Source organism: Pteropus medius, unplaced genomic scaffold, assembly GCF_902729225.1.
Source record: "Pteropus medius unplaced genomic scaffold, Ma_sr-lr_union100, whole genome shotgun sequence".
In the NCBI taxonomy this organism is placed as follows: Eukaryota; Metazoa; Chordata; class Mammalia; order Chiroptera; family Pteropodidae; genus Pteropus; species Pteropus medius.
This window is the reverse complement of record NW_024349800.1, coordinates 18,094,133-18,116,773: the sequence shown is the minus strand read 5'-3', so window position 1 is coordinate 18,116,773 and position 22,641 is coordinate 18,094,133. Positions and strand designations below refer to the sequence as shown.

The 22,641-nt window shown below is 35.2% G+C and overlaps 1 pseudogene; it reads left to right on the top strand.

Moving 5' to 3' along the window:
* The window catches only part of LOC120621553 (60S ribosomal protein L4-like), a 40,875-nt pseudogene that overhangs the window by 1,489 nt on the left and 16,745 nt on the right, over positions 1-22,641 (top strand).

The window sequence follows — 22,641 nt, the reverse complement described above, 5'->3', positions numbered from 1 at the left end:
CTTTAACTTGAGTATAGAAGGCTGTTCTCTGACCGTACATAATGAACATTATGTGTTGTTATTTGTCTTCTTTTTTTCTCAGCAAGGCTGATAATCACTTTCATCATAGAAAGTGCCATAGGGTTGGCACTGAGAATATTGACTATTATAAAAAGTTTTCTTGACTAACTAATGTATGATCGTGTTGTAAGAAGACAAATACTATATGTATACATGTGGGTGTGGGTGTGTGTATAAAATACTGGGAGAGAAAAATGTTGTCTACACTTCAAGGTTTCCTTAACGTGGTAAAAATTGTTTGCCATCTTTCTTCTATAACAGCAACCAGGCCTCATTTTTTAAATAATCTTGTCAACTAAGAAATGTCCAAACCTGTAGATAATTTTTATAAGAGTTTATTTAAGCCAAACAAAAAATGTGTTACAAAAACACACACACATAAATATTAACACATAGACTAGAAAATCAAAATGCTTTTGTTTGAATGGGACAGATGATTTGTCTCACTATAGGCCCTTGAAATTTCCTTAGAACTCAATTGTCTGTAAAAGACAGTTTCATGGAGTTATAAAACTTTAGAATTTGTATGGCCCTTCCTGATAGCCCATCCCAAAACCTTCATTTGAAGGTGTCACCGTTGCGGGTAATCTAGGTTCCTTTTGCCTCGCTGGCGCTGAGAGCCTCGGTCCTTTCCACCAATGCAATAAAGAATTACAGATCAGTGAAGATTAGGAAAAGTAAGTTTAATTAAAGTATATTTCAAGAGAGAAATATGCTATAGAGAGGGCTATAGCTTCATAAAGGTGGGGAGGTCTGTCTTATATTTGGGCTGATAGGTGATTACAAGGGTGGTGCTAGCTGATTGAAGGGTGAGGTAGTTTTGATTGACAGTTGACTGTTATATAAGATATTGTTAACTACATGTGTTCCTCCCTGGAATTCAGTCTGTTATAATTAGATTCATGAACTTCTGGCTATATGCATGATATTATAATGATGGTGTAATGAGGCTGAGTTGAAAAGAAGGTCAGAGTACTCCTTACTGCACATTTGTTGCTGGCCTAAACCGATTGCTATGCTATGGTCATTTATATCCTTGTACTCTAGGATGCAGAGGTTATTGTTATTTGAAAAACGAGTTTTTCTCTGGGAGGGCCGAAGGGTGGCCTCTTGGGTTGGGCTATCGGCATTGTCATTTCTATGGTTATGGATCTGGGCTTTTGCTCCTGTTGCTCATGGCTACCTAACTGCCTAACAAAGGTATGGAAACTGAGCCTCAGGTAAATGCAGTCATAGAGTGATATCTAGCTCATTCCACTTCCAGCTGTATCAAATGTGGTAACTCATAAACAATCCAAAATACTCCATTGAGTGTTCCCACAAAATCCAACAAGAAACAGCCCTCCAAAATAGTACTACTAAAAATCAAAAATATAGAACTCCAATACAAAATGAACTCAACATGTCAACATTTTTTATAGAAGAAATGCTATAGTTAAGTGTATTACAACCAAAAAGGATAAATTCTAGAATAGCTGCTAAGCCTTTCAGGAGTTCCAACTCTGGAACAAGTAAAACATGTATTTTTTAGAATACAATAAGTGGGCTCTCCAAAAATATCCAGTGTTCCCCGCTTATCAACAATTTCACTCTCTGTAGTTTTAGTTACCTTTGGTCAGCTATAGTCCAAAAATATTAAATGGAGAATTCCAGAAATAACTCAAAAGTTTTAACCTATATGCTGTTCTGAGTAGCATGATGAAATCTCACACTGTCCTGCTCTATCTGGCATGAATCACCCTTTTGTCCAGTGTCTTTGGCTTTTATGTGCTACCTACCTATTAGTCATTTAGTAGTCATCTTGGTTATACTGTTGAGGTATCACAGTGCTTGTGTTACAGTATCTCTCATTTTGCTTAATAAAGGCCCTAAAGCGCAAGAGTGGTGATGCTGGAAATTCAAGTATGCAGAAAGGAAACTGTAAAGTGTTTCCTTTAAGTGAAAAGGTGAGTATTATACAATAGGATATTTTGGGAGAGAAAGAGAGAGCTACCACATTATTTACAAAATTTTTGTTACAATATATTATTGAGATTGCTGTATTTTATTATTATTATTAAGCTCTTACTGTGCCTAATTTATAAATTAAAATTTATCATAGGTATGTATGTATACAAAAAACATAGTGTATATAAGGTTGGGTACTATCTGCAGTTTCAAGCATCCACTGGGAGTCTTGAAACATATCCGCAGTGAATGAAGGGAACTAATGTAGTCTTGGAAAACATATAGATACCTAACATTAGTTATGTGGAGGAGGAAGAAACTTTTCTCTATCTTCAAATTTCTTTCAGCTGGTCTAACAATCTAAGAGAATGAGATAGATTTGCAAGGGAAAATGACTAAATTGAATTATATACATTTGTATGGATTTCCATATATATGAGAAAGTCAGAGACCCCACATTGCACTAGACGTTCGAGGGTAAAAAAGAAAAATGTGTATTTATGACATTCTGAGCTAGGGATGAGGTAAGGTGCCTTGGGACTTCAAAGGATCATTGCAGAACAAGGAGAAGAGCAGATATTTAGTAAATAGAAGTTTGCCCTGCCCTACAAGGATGTCAAGAGGTTATCTCTGATAATCTCTTATTATGGGCAAAACCCCTAATTCAAGTTCTTCAAGGTAGTTGAGGGGCAGAAGTTTCCCTTAACCCACAGGGTCTTTGTTCCCGCTAGCTCAAAAAATCTGCATACCACCGAGGCACATCTTGAGGTGACTTGTGCTGAACCCCCACATATGTATTTATTTTTTAATATTTCCTGAAACCCCTAAAATGTACACATTAGGATAAAATGTTTTATAGCTCAGCCAGCAAAAATCCTATAGCATAAGCTCAATGTCCTATGAGTAATGTTGACATAAGAACGTACAAACTTGTCGAGAATTTTCAAGAAAATTTATTTGAGCCAAATAGAGAATACACCTGGAAGGAGGACATCAACAGACTGAGAAAAACGCTTGTCAGAATGGCAGTGTGCAGCTTCTCTTATCCATTTTGAATTAAGAAGGACATGTAAGGAAGATTACATGAAGGTGGGAAAAAGCAAGGTGGGAATTGAATTATAAAATAGTTAACAAGATCATGTGCTCTCCAGGGTGGTTTTGATTATTTAAAGGTGTGTTAACCTAGGTGTTTTTTGCTTCTGAGTGGTCTGAAAAGAGGCATTTCAAAGGCATGTTAACCTAGATGCATAGAAACAACGGACAGGGTTTGTTTAAGACAAAGATAAACCTTTTATTAAAGAAGTTTTATGTCTGGTTCATGACTACTCACCATGACCTGCCCAGTTAGGAATTTATGATAAGGTCACCCTGTGAATTTACTTTCTGTAAAACCCCTTTTTTGTCCACACAAGGTGTGTAATTCATAATTGTACAGCTTAAAGATTATTCATAACTGAAACCCATGAGACCAGTACCCATATTAAGAAATAGGATATTTCCAGAACCCTAGAAAGCCCTTGGCTCACTTCCTCTCTCTACCTGCATATAAAGTTTAGCCATATCCTGACTTGTAGCACCATAAATTAGTTTCAAATAATTTATAATTTTGACTTTATATACATGGAGTCATACTATACGTACATTTTGAGTATGATTCTTTTTTTGTTAACTTTATATTTGTAGGATTCATATTATTGAGTATAGTTGTAATTAGTTCATTTTTATTGCTTTATAGTATTTGTAGATGAAAAAAGAGTTTCTAGGGCAAGTCACCTCACAGGGTGATCTGATTATAAATTTTTAACTGGGCAGGTCATGGGGTCATGGCGTATAGTCATGCCCCAGGTGTATAACTTCTTTAGTAAAAGGTTATCTTTGCCTTATGCAAGTGTTGTCCATTGTTTCTGTGCATCTGGGTTAACACACCTTTGCAATAAGCTATAACCACCCTCGAGAGCACACAGCCTTGTTAAATATCCTGTAATCCAATCCCAACTTGTTTTCCCTCACCTCCATGTAATCATCTCTCCTTAATTTCAAATGCATAAAAGATGCTGCAAAACTATCACTCTCTGGAGCATTTAAGATCTTGCTTCCTGGTATATGTCATCATTTCGTCTCAAATAAACTCATAAAAACACTCAACAGGTTTGGACGTTTCTTATGTCAACATATTCCATTGTGTGACTATATCATACTTTATTTACTTGTTTTACTAAATGTATACAACTGATGGACATTTGTGTTGTTTCTAGCTTGGAGTTTGTTTTAGTTTACTAGGGCTGCTGTAACAAAGTACCCAAAACTGAATGGCGTAAGAAACAGATATTATTTCACAGTTTTGGAGGTTAGAAGTGGGAGATCAAGTGTCAATGGGGTTGGTTTCTTTGGAGTGATATGAGCAAGAATCTGTTCCATGGCTCTCCCCACTAGCTTCTGGTGGTTTTGTGTAATCTTTGTTGTTCCTTGGTTTGTAGCATTACACCGATCTTTGCCTTCATCCTCACATGGCATTCTCCCAGTGTGCATGTCTGTGACCAAATTTCCCCTTTCTAAAAGGTCACCATTCACATTAGATTAGGGCCCCACCCTACTTCAGTATGACCTCATCTTAACTATTAACATCTGCAACAACTCTATTTCCAATAAAGTCACAGTCTGAGATACTAGGGGTTAAGACTTCAACATATTAATTGGAGGGAGGGGCACAATTCAACTCTTAACAGGGCTATTGTGAACAATATTGCTAAGAATATTCTTGCACATGTTTTGGTGAATATATATATTCATTTCTGATGAGTACATTCCTACAGTGGATATGCTGGATTATAGAGTATATGTTCAGCCTTAGTAAATTCTGCTAAACAGTTTTCCAGAATGGTTATATCAATTTTGGCTCCCATGATTAGTATATGAGAATTCCAGTTGAGCCACAGACTCACAAACATTTGATATCATCTGTCTTTTTTATTTCAGCCTTTATGATGGGAATATAGTTGTATCTCATTGTGATTCAATTTGGATTTCCCTGATGACTAATACAATTGAGCTCCCTTTTATATCTTTATCGACTGTCTGGAGATCATCATAGCCTACTGTACATGTGACCAGCATCCATATAAAAATTCTCGACAGGTTTGTATGTTATATCAGCACTACCCATAGGACATTAATATTGCCTATTTATCTCTTGAATTGCATGACATTTTCTTGGATTTGCAACAACTCATTATTTTCCCATAAATAACTGGTGCTTTGTCAGATAGATATAGATAGATAGATAGATAGATAGATAGATAGATAGATAGATAGATAGATTAGATAGATAGATGATAGACAGACAGATAGATAGATAGATAACTCCTTTTATTCCTTTTGACATTAGGAACCAGGCTTCATGTAAGTAGACAGGTATAGTTGATTTGCTTTACTTTCTGCCTCCTCCTCTTATGCATGTGTTTACAATACCAAAGGTGGGGGTTCATATTCTGTAATAGGAAAAGGAGGAATAAATTGCAAAACTATCCATCAACTACTGGTCTTTAAAAAAATTTTCTTTTAATCTGGCCTTTACTTTCGGGGAGTGAGAATGTGCATGTTTCTCCATATGAGTGTCAGACTGTTTATCTCTCTGTGTCCATTTCTTTCAGTGTTCTCTTCAGAAGGCTTTATCTATTTGGCCTGCTCACCTCTCTTCTTTACAGTTTTTTTTTTTTTATCTGGGCTTACTTCTCCTACCTTGCAAAGCTTGCTTCAGAGAAGTATAGGATATGTCCACTTGCAATACTTAACACAGAATCTTGCATAGAGTAGGCCTTCATTGTTGATTTGTTGGCCCTATAATTGATTGAAGCCTTCATTTTATTGCTATACAATAGGTGCATAGCATTTGTTCATAGAATGCTCTTGTTTTTTAAGAATTTTTAATATCAACAAGGACATATTCCAAGAGGTAATAAAACTATCATACTTTATAAATGAAGCTTAGACAATCTCAAAGAGTTTTCCATGACATTTTCCCCCAATTTACTCTAAATGTAAGTAGAACTAGGTTTGACCACATAAATGACATGTCATTAATAACCTCCTTCCTACTTGCATTTATTATTATAGATAGTCTTTTATGATTTTTTTTATTGTGGTGCAACACAAATAACAAAATTAATGATCTTAACCATTTTTAAGTGTACAGGACAGTGGCATTAATACATTCATATTGTTGGGTAACCATCACCATTATTCATCTCCAGAACTTTTTCATCATTCTCAACTGAAACTCTCTACTCATTAAACTCTAACTCCTTTTTCTCCTCTTCTCCCAGCCCCTAGCAACCACCATTCTACTTTCCATATCTATGAATTCGATAATTCCAAGTATTTCATATAAGTGAAATTATACAATATTTGTCCTTTTATGCCTGACTTATTTCACCTAGCATAATGTCCTCAAGGCTCATCCATTTTGTAGTATGTATCAGAATATCGTTTCTCTTTTAAGACTGAAATTTTATATGTAAATATAGATATATCACATTTTATTTATCCATTCATCCATCAATGGACATTTGGGCTATTTCCACCTGGGTTATTTTATTTAATCATCACAATTACTACCTATGGTAGACCTGAATTTAAAAGCTGGTTCTATAGCTTACCAACCCTGGCCAAGTTGAATTTTTCTTTGCATATTCATTCCCTCATTTGTAAAATAAAAATAAAATCGCTCACCTCAGTGGACTGAAATGAGGATTTAATAAAATAACAAAATACCTAGTATAGTGCCTGCCATATGGTGGATATTCAATAAATGGCAGCTAGTAACATGATTCATCTTAATAGTAACAATTCAAGAGTCTGTTTCATATCTTCTAGGACTAGTCTAGACTAATGTATGCAATGTATCTCTTGCTTCATAAAAAGTCATCTTAGGTCATACATACGTGGCATATCCAAAAGATATTTTTAGCTTCTGGAGTACTGAAATCAATGAAGGATAACAAGAATCATTTGTGAAACATGTACTTTTTATTCCACCCACAATCTATTTGCCAACATCAGAGAGATTAAAGTGTCAGTTCAAAGAGTTCAGTTTTATGGAGTACTAATGATTTGTCTCTTCAAGGAAAAAAATGTTTAGTTTTATTTATCTGACAAATAAGTAAAATCATTTCTTTAAGGAATTTGAGCTTAATAACTTATTGGTAATAGAAGCATCTTCAGACTCAACTAAGACCAATCTCATTCTCGGGGTGAGCATCTGGGAAAGTAAATGGCCAAACATCTCAGGAGAATTTTTTATGAACTTTTATAATAATTTAGTTTCAGATTATTTCTAATATAAAATACTAATATAAACCACGAAGAACTTTTAAATATGCGTTATCATTTTAATAGCTAAAGCTTTATAATAAACTTTTTTCTGAATATATAAATTTTGAATATACAAAAAAACAGATAGACAAAGATTTATTTCTGGGGTTTTTTTTCTAAGCATAGTTTTTTGAGAGGCCAAGAGAAGGAAACATAGTGAATGAGTCTCCATATTCAATTTTATATTGTTTTCCCAGTTACTACAGTACACCACATAGGATTTTTCCAAAGTAATGAGAAATTCTTTATTAACATATTGCAAGAGAGTAAAATAGCAAAACAATTTGAGAATGTGTACCTACACCTAATAGGGTTGGTATAAGAATAAAATTTGTTAATCTTTAACATTAAATACATATAAAATTATTGAATATATATAAAGTATTTTAATAGTGCCTCACATATGCTAAGCATTCTATAAATGTCACCTACCTATTATTATTATCATTAACTATTAAATACCCTTAATGTGGTACTCAACAGAAATCTTAAAACAAGACATATAATAATTGACTAACTACACTTAAAATCTGTAACGTTATTTATAGAAAAATCATTTATAATGCTTTCTCAGTTTAAATTTTAATATCTATAAAGTATATCAGGTCAAGTAGTATGACTTCTAATCCCTAATTTTTAATTTATGGACTACGTTTGTGATCTTATTTTTCACTTGTCAAACAGATACATCTTTACCAAAAAACATAATTTGTCAGAACTTTTAATGAAAATTGCTTAAAAATGCAAGTTAAAATCAATACAATTTAAACTTCTCTTCCCTAGTCTACTAACCACTTGTTCATATCAACCAGTTCAACAGCCATATAGGCTAGTAGCTACCATGTTGTACAGAGCAGACATCGAATATTTCTATCACTGTAGAAAGTTCTATTGGACAGAGTTATATTATAATCTCTAGGCAAAAAGTGGCATGTTTGGATTATGCATCAATTCATGAGTAAAGTGCTTTTGCTCCAATTTCATTTAACTAATTATACAAATTTAGTAATTTAAAATTTTTTCTAATATGATCCAAGTTTGATATCATTTGAGACCTAGACCTAGATTCTCTATGGTAAGGATCAAATACAAGAAAAGCAATTAGTGTGTGTAATATATAGATTTTATTTCAGGTTTTTCTTCATTAAGTGAAAAGCTTCTCTCGCCATACTTAACAAATGTTTTCTTTTTAAATAATAATTTAACAGATTAAAACATTTTTATAATGAAAAATCACAACTTATTTAGAAGTAGAGAAACTAATATAATAAACTTTCCTGAATCCATCACCCAGTTTCAACAATTATCAATCAATGACCAATTTTTTTCATCTATAACCTACTCTCTCTCATCCCCCAACCTCCACTGGATTATTTTAAAGCAAATATCAGACATAAATTTCATTTGGTCTGTAAACATTTTAGTAGATATCTCTAAAAGATAAGAACTCTCTTTTAAACATAATCATAATATCCATTACCGTGGCTAAAAAAATCTACCTATCAGTAATTCTTAATATTATCAAATAAATAGTCATTAAACAAACAAAAAGAGTCAGTTAGTTTTTCTGATTTTTACATCAGATTTCAAGTTTGAGAAGCACATGTGATATTGTCATCAATTCAAGGTTACTGATCATTTTGTATCAGAAGCACTATAGATCAATATTCAGGAAATGAGAGTAGTATGTTTTACTAACTATTTGCTCACAACAAAACAAAGCTTCATAAATGAACTTAAAAAATAATCAATAGAAACAAAAAATACTTAAGCTATCAAATTATTCAAAGTAGGCCAAATAATCCTAATAAGGTAAACAAATTACTTCCTCATATCCATTAGAAAGGCTACTATCAAAAAACAGAAAATAAGTGTTGGTGAAGATGTGAAGAAATTGGAACACGTCTGTACTTTTGGTGGGAATATGAAATGATATAGCTGCTATGGAAAGTAATATGATGGTTCTTCAAAAAATTAAAAATAGAATTACCATTTGATTCGACAATTCCTTTTCTGGATATATACTCAAAAGAATTGAAAGCAGGGTCTTAAAGAGATATTTGTATACCCATGTTCAGGGAGCATTATTCCAAATAGCTAAAACATGGAAGCAACCCAAGTGTCCATGATAGGTGGACATATAAACAAAATGTGATATATACATACAATGGAATATTGCATACCTTAAAAAGAAAGGAAATTATGACATATGCTACAGCATAGGTGAGCATTGTGGACATTGTGCTAAGCAAAGTAAGCCAGACACAAAAGACAAATACTGTACAACTTCATGTACATGGGTAGTTAGAGTAGTCAACATCATAAAGACAGAAAGTAGAATGGTGGTTGTCAGAGACTGTGGAAGGATAAAATGGGGAGTTATTATTTAACAGCATAGAGGTTCAGTTTTGCAAGATGAGAATTCCAGAGATGGATGGTGGTGATGATTGCACAACAATATAAACGAACTTAATCCCAGTAAACCATACACTTAAAAATGGTTGTGATGGTAAATTTTGTTATGTGTATTTAACTGCAATAAAAAATTTGGAAGAAAAACAAGTGAACACGCTACACTATGCTATTTGCATACAGAGACAAGATAGATTAATAAATATTTTGCATATGTATTTGTGAATCTAGCATAAACAAGTATATAAGTGACTCCTGTATATCTTGAAGGACAGTATTATATAGGAACTCGTTTTTGCTTAGAGATTTTCCAATTTCTAGTTAATATGGAAAAATTTATTAATAGTACAAATGTAAGGAAAACATAAAAAGTTGATGATAAATACCTGCACTGGTGGATCAAAATAAGTTGTTTTGCTTCTCTAAAACATCCTATTCACAGGCCAGAAGAGATAGAGAATGGATTGTGAAACCTTCGATCAATTTAGCACAGAGATTCAGATATAGGGATGAAAAGAGAAAACATACTGTCATTTGGATTGGAGTTACTAGTTGAATTTACTGGATGCATTAGGAAATTTGATAGCCATCGTAGGATTTTATAGTAAAGAGAAAGATAATCAAAGGAAAGGCCAAAGAATCAAGGATACAGATAACAAATAAGAACAGGAAACATAGCTGAATATAAACCCAGTTGATTCTGATGAAGTAAATTTGAGTTAATTTTATTTTTAATTTTTTTAATCTCTAAATATATAAAATAGGCTATATGAACTCTGAGATCCTGTCCATTTCTAAGTTTAATAAGTTTCAATAAGTTTTCTAAGTTTCTAAGTCTTTTGAAATTTCTAAGTCACTTATATACTTATACTTTCTAAGTCTTTTGAAATTTTAATTTGCATTCTAACATACCTTCCATGGGAAATAACTTGTTGGCTTTTTAATGTTTTTAATTCAATGATCCAGTAATTCATACAGGTATTTTTTTCTTTTACAAAGTGCCTACAAAAACATCTTACGCCATTGTGGTATATTGTGCAGTCACATGATGAATCAGACACCTTGCCTGTCTTCAAGGATCTCAGAATCTGTAGCAAGGACAGACAGGTATACAGGTAATTTTTTTATCTTAAAAAATAAGGATGAATGAGATTAGGAAGTAGGCTAAATGAGTTCCAGGCAGGAGGAGCTCTGAAGATGCACAAGTAAAACCCAGGAAAAAGAATGTACGGTGCCTGGAGAAATTACAGGCAGTTAAGTATTCTTGGGGAGAAGAGTGACGAGCAATTGGGCTGCATGGTTAGAAGTGGCCACATACTTAAGAATTCTACTTGGCATGCTAAGAAATTTGGATTTTATCCTGAAGGCAAAAGAAAGTCAGTTAAAAACTCAAATGAGGAATATGACAAGGATTAGGTGAAAGTGTATTCAGGAGGTTTGAGGTACTTAGGGCAACTGAAGGAAAGTGATAGTCACACTTACCTGGACCAAAACAGGGACTATGGTCACACAGAGGCAGAACTAGAGCCCAGAGATATGGAAGAGTTAGAATTGGCTAGATCTGGTGAGGGTCCCACCCCAGGATTTAGTAAGTGGGACCAATATTTCAATAAAATTTCCCAGGTAATGCCATAGTTTAATTAGGTGTGGGACCCAGCAGTGCAGACTTCTTCTCAAGGAGTTTGAATGTCAAAGAAAAGGAGAGAAGATGGCAGTTAGAGGGCTGAAGGGCTCCTTTGGTTAAAAATCAAAAAGCCTTGACTGTTCACATGACAAAGAAAGAAAGAAGACCAGCAGGAGGGGAGAAGCTGGAGGAGCCAAGGTCATGAAATCTATTTTGCAGGGAAAAGATTTCAACAGAAGGAGGATCTCAGTGCAGAGACAGGAACTAAAGAAGAAAGGATAGGAACAGAGACACAGACAGTTAGAGAGAAGGGATAGGAACAAGGTTGAGGGAATTCTACCTTGAACCCCCTCCTTCTTTCTCAGTGATAATAGGTGGTGAGCACCCAGTACCCTTTCTGTAAAGGCTAAGGTTCATGAATAGTAAGGACCATGTAGATGAGAGCAGGCTCACAAGAGAAAGATAAAAGCGCTATTTTATCTCGGGGAGCCTTGTTGAGGAAAAAAAATTGTATTTACACTGGTACCAATGGGCACATTCTGATTTTCTTCTTAGAGGGTTTCCAGATTTAGCAAATAAAAATGCAAGACACCACCCCCCCCAGCTAAATTTGAATTAAAGATAAACAGTGGATAATTTTTTAGTATGACTTATGCAATATTTGTGACATACTTAAACTAAAGAGTTATTAGTTATTTGAAATTCACATTTAACTAGACATCTTGTATATTATCTGGCACCTTATATGAGAACTAGAAAAATCAGATGTATAGATTATGACTTAATACTTAAAGTTAAGGTTGAAGTTTTCTATGAAAATCCTCTTGATTTTTAATGTTTCTTTGCAAACAAGACGTACTGTCAGCAGCTGACAGGGCCATAAACACATGCTTATATATAACATGGCAAAAACTCAAGCAAGATTGATTAGCTTGTAGCTGCTGAGTTGCTTTTTCCTATCTGCTTCTGCCCTCCTTCCAGGCACATCTACCTTAACCTCTGACTCCAGGAATCAGTGTTTTCTATCAGTGAATCATATGTTAGGTTTTTGTTATCCAGATCTTAAAAAATCGTTTCTCTTATATTACCCTAAATCAGCTACCTTGATATTAGCTTTAAAAAATAGGGTAACCAACTGTCCCGGTTTGCCCAGAACAAAAGGTTTCCCAGGATTTGAGATTTTCAGTGCTAACACTGGAAACATCCCAGGCAAATCGAGATGGTTGGTCATCTGCCTTGACCATGGTAGATTCTTCTAAGGCAATGATGTCTCTATGTTGATTATTAACCTTTAATTCTTACAAATAATTAAAATTTTTCCTCCTCAAAAACTTTGTCTTCATTACTTAAGTTATCTTTCTCCTTTATATAAAAGGTAATAATTTATAAAGGAAAAGGTACATTTTTCATATTTTATGCCATATCTCAGTTCTTAGAACATTGTTGGTGGAAAATGTCAATTATAAAACCATAATTTTATTAAGCTAGTTATTAGTGCTGCCATTTTTAAATGATTGGGTCAAAAAAAGAGTTCATCCTTATATATAGGCTGATTTTATCCTTTATATGCCAATTTAAAGTTACTCTATGATCCATGAATAATACACAATGACACAATACATGTATTTATCCGTATAAATTTGTCCTGAAGGCAAGGGGAAATGCAAGATATAAATGACTGGTAACCTGTATAATTTTCAGAACTCATAAATTTTACTTTTGTATCTTGAATTATCTTCACACAAACTTTAATGAACCTTGCATTCCACTGGTGCAAGCATATCTTTACCACAGGGCAAAAACAAAGAAATCATAATTTTGGAATACTGCTTAGATCAATTAAAACCTTCATTATGATGGCAGTGTTAGGGTCCTGATTTAGTTATGAAAGGCTAGCTGTCAAACCAATATTGATTGTCTTCTTACTTAATAACAAAACTTTGATTTTTTTTCCAGGTAGCAATATGACCAATTAAAAGACTCCTTTTACAACCTCCACTGAAGCTAGACACAGAATTCAGAAAGTCTCCTTAAGAAAGAGATACCCATCTTGCATGAACTCTTTTTACTGTCTTTCCTTTCTCTTGCTTGCCTGAAACTCAAACATGGTGGATGGAGCTTCAGCAGCCATCTTGGGTCATGAGAAAAACCTTTAAGCTAGAAGCCATGGCTATGAAAAGCATGGATTTTCATAGGAATATAAAAATAGGTTTAGTTTCTGATTACTACGGCGCCACCCTATGAGATCTAGACTACCACCCCCAAACTTCTTTTCTGAGAGAAAAACAGTTAAAGATCCTGTTATTCTTATGATTTGTGACTAGATACCAAATGTAAATCCTAACTGATAGAACTGTTAATTGTGAAAATTAATAAAGGTGAGGTATTGCTTGGATTAGTAATAATAGTAAAACTTATTGAGTGTTTGCTGTGTACTAATTTCTGAAATATTTTTTAAACATTATTTAATCCTCATAAAAACTTTATGAAGTAGGTATTGTATATACTCCATTTTTCATATGGAGAAACTGAGCTCAGGAATGTTAAGTAACTTGCTCAAGGTCACAAACTAGAAAGTAGTGGTACTGGAACTCAAAACTGGACTTTGGGTGATGAGCATGCAATAAAGTATACACACATTGAATTATTATATTGTACACCTGAAATTTATGTAATGTTATTAACCAATGTTACCTCAACATTTAATGTAAGAAATAAAAGACTGTTACAAGAGCCCTGGCTCTAAATTTCTCAAAGGTGAAAGAAATATAATCCTAGTAACAAAGCAAAGATTCATACAACTCAATAATTCATACAACTCAACAATAATAATAATAAATAAAATCCAATTAAGAAATGGACGGAGGACCTGAACAGACACTTCTTCCAAGAAGACATACAAATGACCAACAGACATGAAAAGATACTCAACTTCACTAGCTATTGGGGAAATGCAAATCAACACCACAATGAGATACCACCTCATACCTATTAGAATGGCTATTATCAACAGCACAAGTCATAGCAAGTGTTGAGATTGTGAGGAAAAACGAACCTTCATATACTGGTGGGAGTGTAAATTGGCACAACCACTATGGAAATCGGTATGGAAGTTCCTCAGAAAACTAATAGAATTACCATAAGACCCAGCAATCCCTCTTCTGGATATTTACCCAAAAACCTGAAAACATTTATCTGCAAAGATATATGCACCCCAATGTCATAGCAGCATTATTATTCACAGTGGCCAAGACATGGAAGCAACCAAGTTTCCTACGATAGATGACTGGATAAAGAAGCTGTGGTACATATACAATGGAATATCACTCAGCCATAAGAAAAGATGAAATACTGCTGTTTGCAACAACGTGAATGAATCTTGAGATAATCGTGCTAAGCGAAATAAGTCAGAAAAGTTGAGAACCATATGATGTCATTCATATGTGGGAAATACAACTGAAAGCAACAAACAAACATGATAAACAAAGAGAAACTCATGGACACAGTGGATTAGTGGTTACCAAAGGGAAAGGAGAAGTGGGGAGGTTGATACGGGGAAAGGAGTTCAAATATTTGGTGACCGAAGGAAATCTAGCTTTGGGTGGTGAACACACAATGCAGTATACATATGACATATTGTTAAATTGTACACTTGAAACTGATTTTATTAACCAATGTCACCCCAATAATTATAATTTTAAAAAGCTAAGATTTTATAATTTTTAATACATCAATCATTTGTGAAATTATCATTGTTTATCATGAGCTTTGCTCTTTAATAGAAATTATGTAGAAATGAATAAGACATCCCATTTTTATAGCACCTACTTTAGGAGAAAAGAATCATCTAAATATTCCTAGGAATCTGCTTAATAATCCTAAGGAAGTTATGAAATAGAAAAAGTTATCCTTCTGAGCCCTTGAATCCTCTTTAGTTCTTTCCTAATCTCCTGTTACTGGGAGAGCTGTTACCTGATTATGCTATACAGGATTCTAGAAGGCTCTGTTCACATTGTAGTCATCATTGATTTGTGGCTTTCTGGCAGATGGCAGTAAAATGTGAGAAAGTGTTTTTTTCTAAGTTTCACAAGGACATTTCACAAGGACATTTGGGCTAGTGGCAAGGCTGATTACATGCTTCTGCTCCTCTACTCTGGCCACTGTGACTTGTAATCATGGACCGTGGCTTCACTGGGGCGTGAACCCAGGACCTTCTGCATGTAAAGCAGATGTGCTAACTGCTACATTATGGAACCACATCCTTCTTTGTCATTTTTTATGGCATTCTGTTTTTGTTTTTATTTTTTAGATGAGAAAAGAGTTAAAATAAGGAATATAGAAAATAGAATCATTTCAACCAAGCTGTGAAAATTATTAACATTATGAAGTTTGTGCCATGTGGAAAGACTCCATTTTTGTTCTAACTAGCCTAGAAAGTTAAACTTTTTTGACATTTCCGGTCCTGTGTTGTTACAAGCAAGGAAGGCAACTACCGAAATGACACTTTTGAACACATTTGTGTCTTTCCACAATGCCAGGTTTATTAAGAGGAACATTTTCAGATAAACCAACCAGGTACCCACACAAGTTAACATGGAATGTACAAAGTCTTACACGACAGAGCAAAGGAATAAAAGTCCTTAGCATCTCCAAAGCGAGCTCTGTTGGCTGGCAGCACCAGCTGTTCAGTGGTTCCAAGCCAGTGGCTATGATTATGGGTCAGAAGGTCAGAGTTTTCGGCTCTAGCACACCTGTCCATTATGCTATGTGGTCAGGCTTGTGCATCATCTGTCTGGTGTTCAGCTTATATGGATCTTAGAAGGTGGGATCCTTATGCTTATAGCCTCCTGCAGATGGGGGCTTATCCAGAACAGTGAAGTTTCTGTGGTTTGGGATGGTCCAGTTACACTCTAAGGGGGTCCCCATTATGTGCCAGTTGACATTACTGTCATAGCTCCTATGGAATCCGTTTTGTAAAATCCAAAGAGTCCTTATTTCTTTATGCTCTATACATGTGTCAATGCCTGGATATACATTTGGACCTCCAGGTAACCCTCTAATTAGTCCCTGAAGGATTCATGTTCCAGGCCTCCTGATTACCCTGTGAAAGACTCATGTATACATCCATCAGACATCCATTATCTAGCCCAGCCTGGGACTGACCAGATCTCCTGACACCCATCTTCCTGACCACCTGGCATCCATCATCCTGACTGCCTGATATCTGTCCACTTGATAATTGTCCTAGGCCAATCCTGGGCTAAGAATGCAGGACTGATACTTCTCAATAATGTACTTTTTACTATAAGAACTTTTAACTTTGCTTTCTTCTTCGAACTCTTCTGGGGGTTTGCCTAGCTGTGTATCCCATTTGCAAACTCCAAGACTCTTGAATAAATATCATTTATTTCTAGGAAAGCCTCCAGATTCTTTTTGAGTTCATTCAACATTGGAGTACAATGTCTTGGAGGAGGTTATATATGAGGCAGGATATTAGTTTTTGGAGATCAAGTCAGGAAGAGATGGTTGACAACTCTCTTTGGAGAAATATGAGGAAATAATACACTTACACACTTTCTAAGATCACCCAGGAGAAACGTAGGATCAGATTTCTTTCTTTTTTTTTAAGTTTATTTGGGTAACATTGGTTAACACAATTATATAATTTTTGGGTGTACATTATAATTTGACATCTCTATATTCTATTGTGTGATTACCACCCAGAGTCCAGTTTCCTTCAGCTACCACATATTTGATCCCTTTTACCCACTTCACCCTCGCCTAAGGATTAGACTTCTTACTTCTCAAAGTAGCTTCATGACTGCCCTTGTTTGCATCTATGGAACAAGTGTTTTTGAATTCAGATACAACTCGAATATGTAGATTAGGTTACAGTAGGCATTAGACAATCTAATGGATGGAAAACGGTTTCAAACAAAATAGACTATTTTCTCATTGCTGAGCTCTCACCAATACCAAAAGACCAATTTAGATTTCATTTTGTCTTCTAATTTTCTGGCTATAGGATTCCTTAGGTTCAGAGATAATTCACAGTGCTTCACAGAAATGATAGCTATTTGCTCAGTTTGTTTTAATATTATGCACAATAATAATTGAGATCAACACACTTCATCTGTTTCTTTGTTGTTTAAGACCCTTCCTTTTAACTGGGCTAAATTTACACTTTGTAGTTCTTTTTGTTTGTTTGTTTTTTGTTTGATTGGGTTTTTTCGGTTTTTAAGTCTTTCCTAAAAGACCAACCAAGCAGCCAAAAACCTTTACATTTTATCTAGCTGTCAAATTAGCCTCAGATTAGTCACACTCTCTCTTTTGTTATTCTTAAAATAATCTAACTCTAGAACAGTTTGGGCAAGGGCAAATATCACAGCCTCACCCTTCATTTCGTCTGGTTAGCCAACATTTTTATACAGCTAGAACTGCATTTAATGTAAAAATCAGGGGCACCTGGAGTGTTGTTTAAGGAGAATAAAGGACAATCTGACCCTTTCTTTCAAAGACAAAAGAGGCTAGCATGTACTGATTATACAGACACAGATCAGAAGCCTGTTTCTAACAGTGGCTGAGCCACTTCCTCCCTCAGAAGAGTCACTGTCCTGAGTCACTGCCCCACTGTTGCCAGGTGCTTGTTTGCTAAGTAGTAACACACTCCACCCCCACTTCCCCACACAGAGTTCTGGGGAATTGCCCTGATTTTCAGCTCTGCTGTGGTGGTTTGTGACTCATTGTCTTTTGTCTTTAGCGACATTTTAAGGAGACAGGAATAACCCCTTTTATTTTATTTTATTTTATTTTTGTCATTTCTCTTGTAGGCCTCCTTTTATTTATTTGAACACAAGCTATAATCAAGTCTAAAATCAATAACTTTGTTTTCAACGCCATTTATATAAAATTGGCTTTCTATTCTGCTTCTCAGTTAAAATATTTTCTTTCCATAGTGGGTAAAAAATAGTGCAGGAGGATCTTATTTCCCATTAGATGCTATCAGTAAGTGTCCAAAATAAGGAATAGAATTGCAATCCCAGGAATTTTATTTAGGATCTGTTTACCCTTAGCTTTACATACAATACCTCTCCGGGAAGACAAGGATTGCCAGTGCAAGCCAGATTGTAGCATCTGATTTTTGCACTATTCTGCAATACCAAGTGATTTTTTAAAAAGATTTTAATTACAGTATATTTATTTCTTTGTTTTATTGTTATTGCTTAAAACTCATCATAATGAAATATCCATCTTTCAAAATTTTAAATCTCCTTACTAATATTTTATGTTAGAATTCTTGGCATACTCATTAGCAATTTAACCTCCCATAAGGTGGAGAAACTCATGTGGATGGGCAATGGAAGATATGTCTTTGTGTATGTACTTCTATCACCAACCATGGAGCCAACTGGATTAGAGAATTTTAAGCAGCTCAATTTTGTTGGAACATAAGGTGTGAAGGTGGAAATGGCAGGAGATGATGTAAGAAAGTGTTAAAAGAACTTAAATTTTATTTTAGAGTTTGTCATAGGTCTAGAGAGAAAAGCTGGGTGTAATCTAATTTTAGGAAATCTAAACTCTAAATTACATCAATTTTGCTACATTTAAGAAACAATATTTCAAAAAAATTAGAGGAAAAAAGTTTAAGGTTCCTATGTAGTTCAAGAAATATATTTCTCATTATATAATTCACACTAATACTGAGTAGATATTCTACATTATAGTGTTATTGGTTTAGTATATGTGTAAATGAATGGGAGATATCAAAAGAAACAATGTGAGTCAGGAAATTTTTTGGTAATCTCACATTTAAATTATATATATATATATAGTTTTGAATGGAATATTATCTATACATACACATATCATATATAGCACATAAAGCATATAGCATATGCTTTTTTATGTAGCATATAAAGCATATAACAAGACAATGTCAATAGACAGCAATATGTCCAAAGGATGAATTTAGATTATTTTTTAAATACCATACATAGCAACTTGTTTCTTTCTTCCTTCCCTTCCTCCCCGCTCCTTTCTTCCTTCCTTTTCTGTTATATGTGACCAAAAAAAAAAATTTTTTTAAACAATAAGTAAATAAATTAAGGCAAAGAGCAAGTTCTAGCTCCTGAGGCTGGGACTTGTGGCAGGTTCCATTCAGGCCTGCCATGCCTCGTGCATGTTTGCAGGCTAGTCATTGTTGCATAGGCCAATGAGGCATGATTGTGGTGTCATTGCACATATAACCTATGGACCAGGTAACAAGATGGCATCTATGACACAGTGAAAAACTCTACCTAGGACCTGGATGAAATGCATGTAATATAGTTTACTTAAGACAGTTTTAGAAGCCATCTAAGGTAATTATCCTGGAGTTTCAGGTGGATGTGGTTTAAATAAGAGCAGCAGCAGATCCAGGTTTTGTGGAGGCTGAAACTCAATTTGGGAGGAAGACCCTACTTAAAAAGAAATAAAACTGACAAATGCAAAACTATAGTCTCTCCCAAGGCCTTAGAAAAGGCTTATGCAAGTAAGGGACTCTAAAGCTTAAGCTTAAGTCTGCCTTTCTCCAATGGGCAACTTTACCCTGACATGGCAGGACCTTATCCTGGACAATCACAGAACCATTGCCATTTCCCTAACACATATCCTCTAAGAGACTCAAAAAGCCACATTTTCTGCTCATCTGTGCCACAGAACATGGGAAAATGATTTAAACAACAATTTTATCAACTCTCCCAAGATGATTACATAACTAGTACCACTCTAGCAAAGAAGTTAATTCACTGCATTCAATAGATGCCTTAATGCAATAGTGCAATAAGGCCTAATTCTCCCACAGAACTAGTTGAGAAAGGGTGCCGTAGCTTCATATCTTCTGTTATTCTTTGCTGAAATTTTATCACTAGACATTACACAATAAAATATATAAGACAAATATGTCAGAATGCTCATTTTTGGTTTCTTCAAAGCCAATTTCTATGAAACTAAGTCATCATTGTAGAGCATGGTCCCAGAAATAGTGTGCTGGCTGGAAAATTACTGCTTGGCTATCACCCATGGGAACATAGGTTATCACCCATGGGAACATAACATTCTAACAATAAGCTTTCTGCTTCTGTACCCCGACTTGCACAACCGACTTGTGGGTTGACAGTTAGTAAATAGAAGAAAAATAGACTTTTGTGTTCAGACAGAATGAGTTTAGGGCTTAAAAATCCTGTACCTCTACATTTCGGGTCTCCTTAATTTGGGGTCTGTGTACCCCTGGCAGCCCCAGCTGGCTGAATAAAGAGTGTGTTTCCTATAACTCACTGGTTTCTGGTGGTCCATGTGTCTATTGGGGGCTCGCGGCTACAACAATAGGGCTTACTCAGAGTGGACGCATGTAGGCAGATATGCTCCTCTGGTTAGTATCAGAGGAATAGTATCAATAATTAGGGCCAAGAGAGAAAGATGAGGTCATGAAAAGGAAGTGAGGAAAAGCATCAGGCACCATGGTGGTTAGGAAGGTGATATCAAATCTAAACACAGAGGAAATGTTGCAACCGGTGTGTGCTGAGGACACAGTGAAAGCACACTTCTCTCATTTCCCATGCTGTTCTAATGTTTTCTCTCAAGTAGAACAATCTTTTGATGGACTATCATGAAATGAATATTAGCAAAGAATAGAAACCCACAATTAAAGAAGAGTTTTCAAAGAACATGCCAATCCTCTAAAGAAGATGAAATCTCCTAATCTGGGTAAGTTCCATGTCACCAGTGGGACATAAAGCATAGTTACATATTAGCTATGCCTGAGGGAGAAGACATCTGGGAAGGATTCTCAGAAAAGGCAATGCTTGAGATAAATCTCAGAGATAAATAGAACATTGTAGATGGACAAGGCAGGGTGAAAAGGTAAAGCAGTGTAAACAAGAACTTGCATGGGTATCAGTGATGCTCGAGCAACTGTGAAAGAGGGATTCAGGGCAGGAGGAAAAGATTATACAATGTTCAGAAGAGATAAGATCATTCCACAAAGTCTAAAACAGTTGATCCCAAGGAAGATTCTAAATTGGATTATTGAAGAATGCTTCATGTCTTTCTAGTTCCCAGCATGGCTTAACTCAAAAAGATCACATTCGAAACTAATCTCTCCAAATCCCACAACCTACTATTCATAACTGGTAGTAGCAGAGAGTGTCTGTGTGCTTACAGGAGGGGGAGGGGAGGAAAGAAGAAGAGGGGCATTGGCTAAGGGGCTGCAATGGAAGCTAGTATAACATGATATCGGGGGTAAAAGCAGGTAATGGAAAGGCTATGGCAGTGGGAGATTTTAAGGCCAGATGATTGAGGAAAGAACAAGAAAAAAATGTGCCAAGTTTCAAAAATGTTTTTAAAAAAGCAGAATACAGTACCAAACATATGGGTCTCAAGATAATAATAGCAAGTGCAATTTGGGATTAAAAATGAGAAGAAGGAGAGAAAGGGGAGGAGACAGAGGAAGCAGGTCCTGAAGAGTTACCCTAAAACACTGGTTCTTAAATTGTGGACCCCAGATGATTATCACACGAGAACTTGTTATAAATACAGATTCTCAGGCCCTGCCCCAGAGCTAGTGAATCAGAAACTCTCAGGTGGGATCCAGTAAGCTGTATTTTAACAAGCCCACTAGGGGATCCTGGCACACGCTAAAGTCTGAGAATAGCTTCCCCATTGTATCAGCTGGAGTTTGCAGCTTGCTTTAATGGAAATAGGGACCTCGGTCTAACTCCAAAGGCCAGTTTCTGTCTTGACTGATGTATATTAAAGGTTTATATTTAAAAAACATCCACATTTTTTGGCATCGTATTTAGATTTCAGGGATCAGACATGGATCCTTTTGTTAAAAATATCTGCTGCAGAAAAGAATGTCATTTTTCTCTAACCACCAAGAGTTACAATGGGCTTTTTATAGCTCTGAAAATAACCTAAAAAGAGCAAAGTTAGTGAACTTGCTGCTGATTCATTTGTACCAACCAATAAAATTTATGAACCATAATCAATTTTACTTCAGCTATTATGTCATGACATTAGGTAATTATTTACAACAATGCTTCACGAAACCTTAACGCACTCAAGTATAAAGGTTGCTATTTGTGTATGTCATAATAGATAATAGGTTTCACAGCATATCCTCTTCTTTTTGGACACAGAAACTTAGAGAACAGAAAGTACACTATAAAACAAAATACAATCTGATTTAG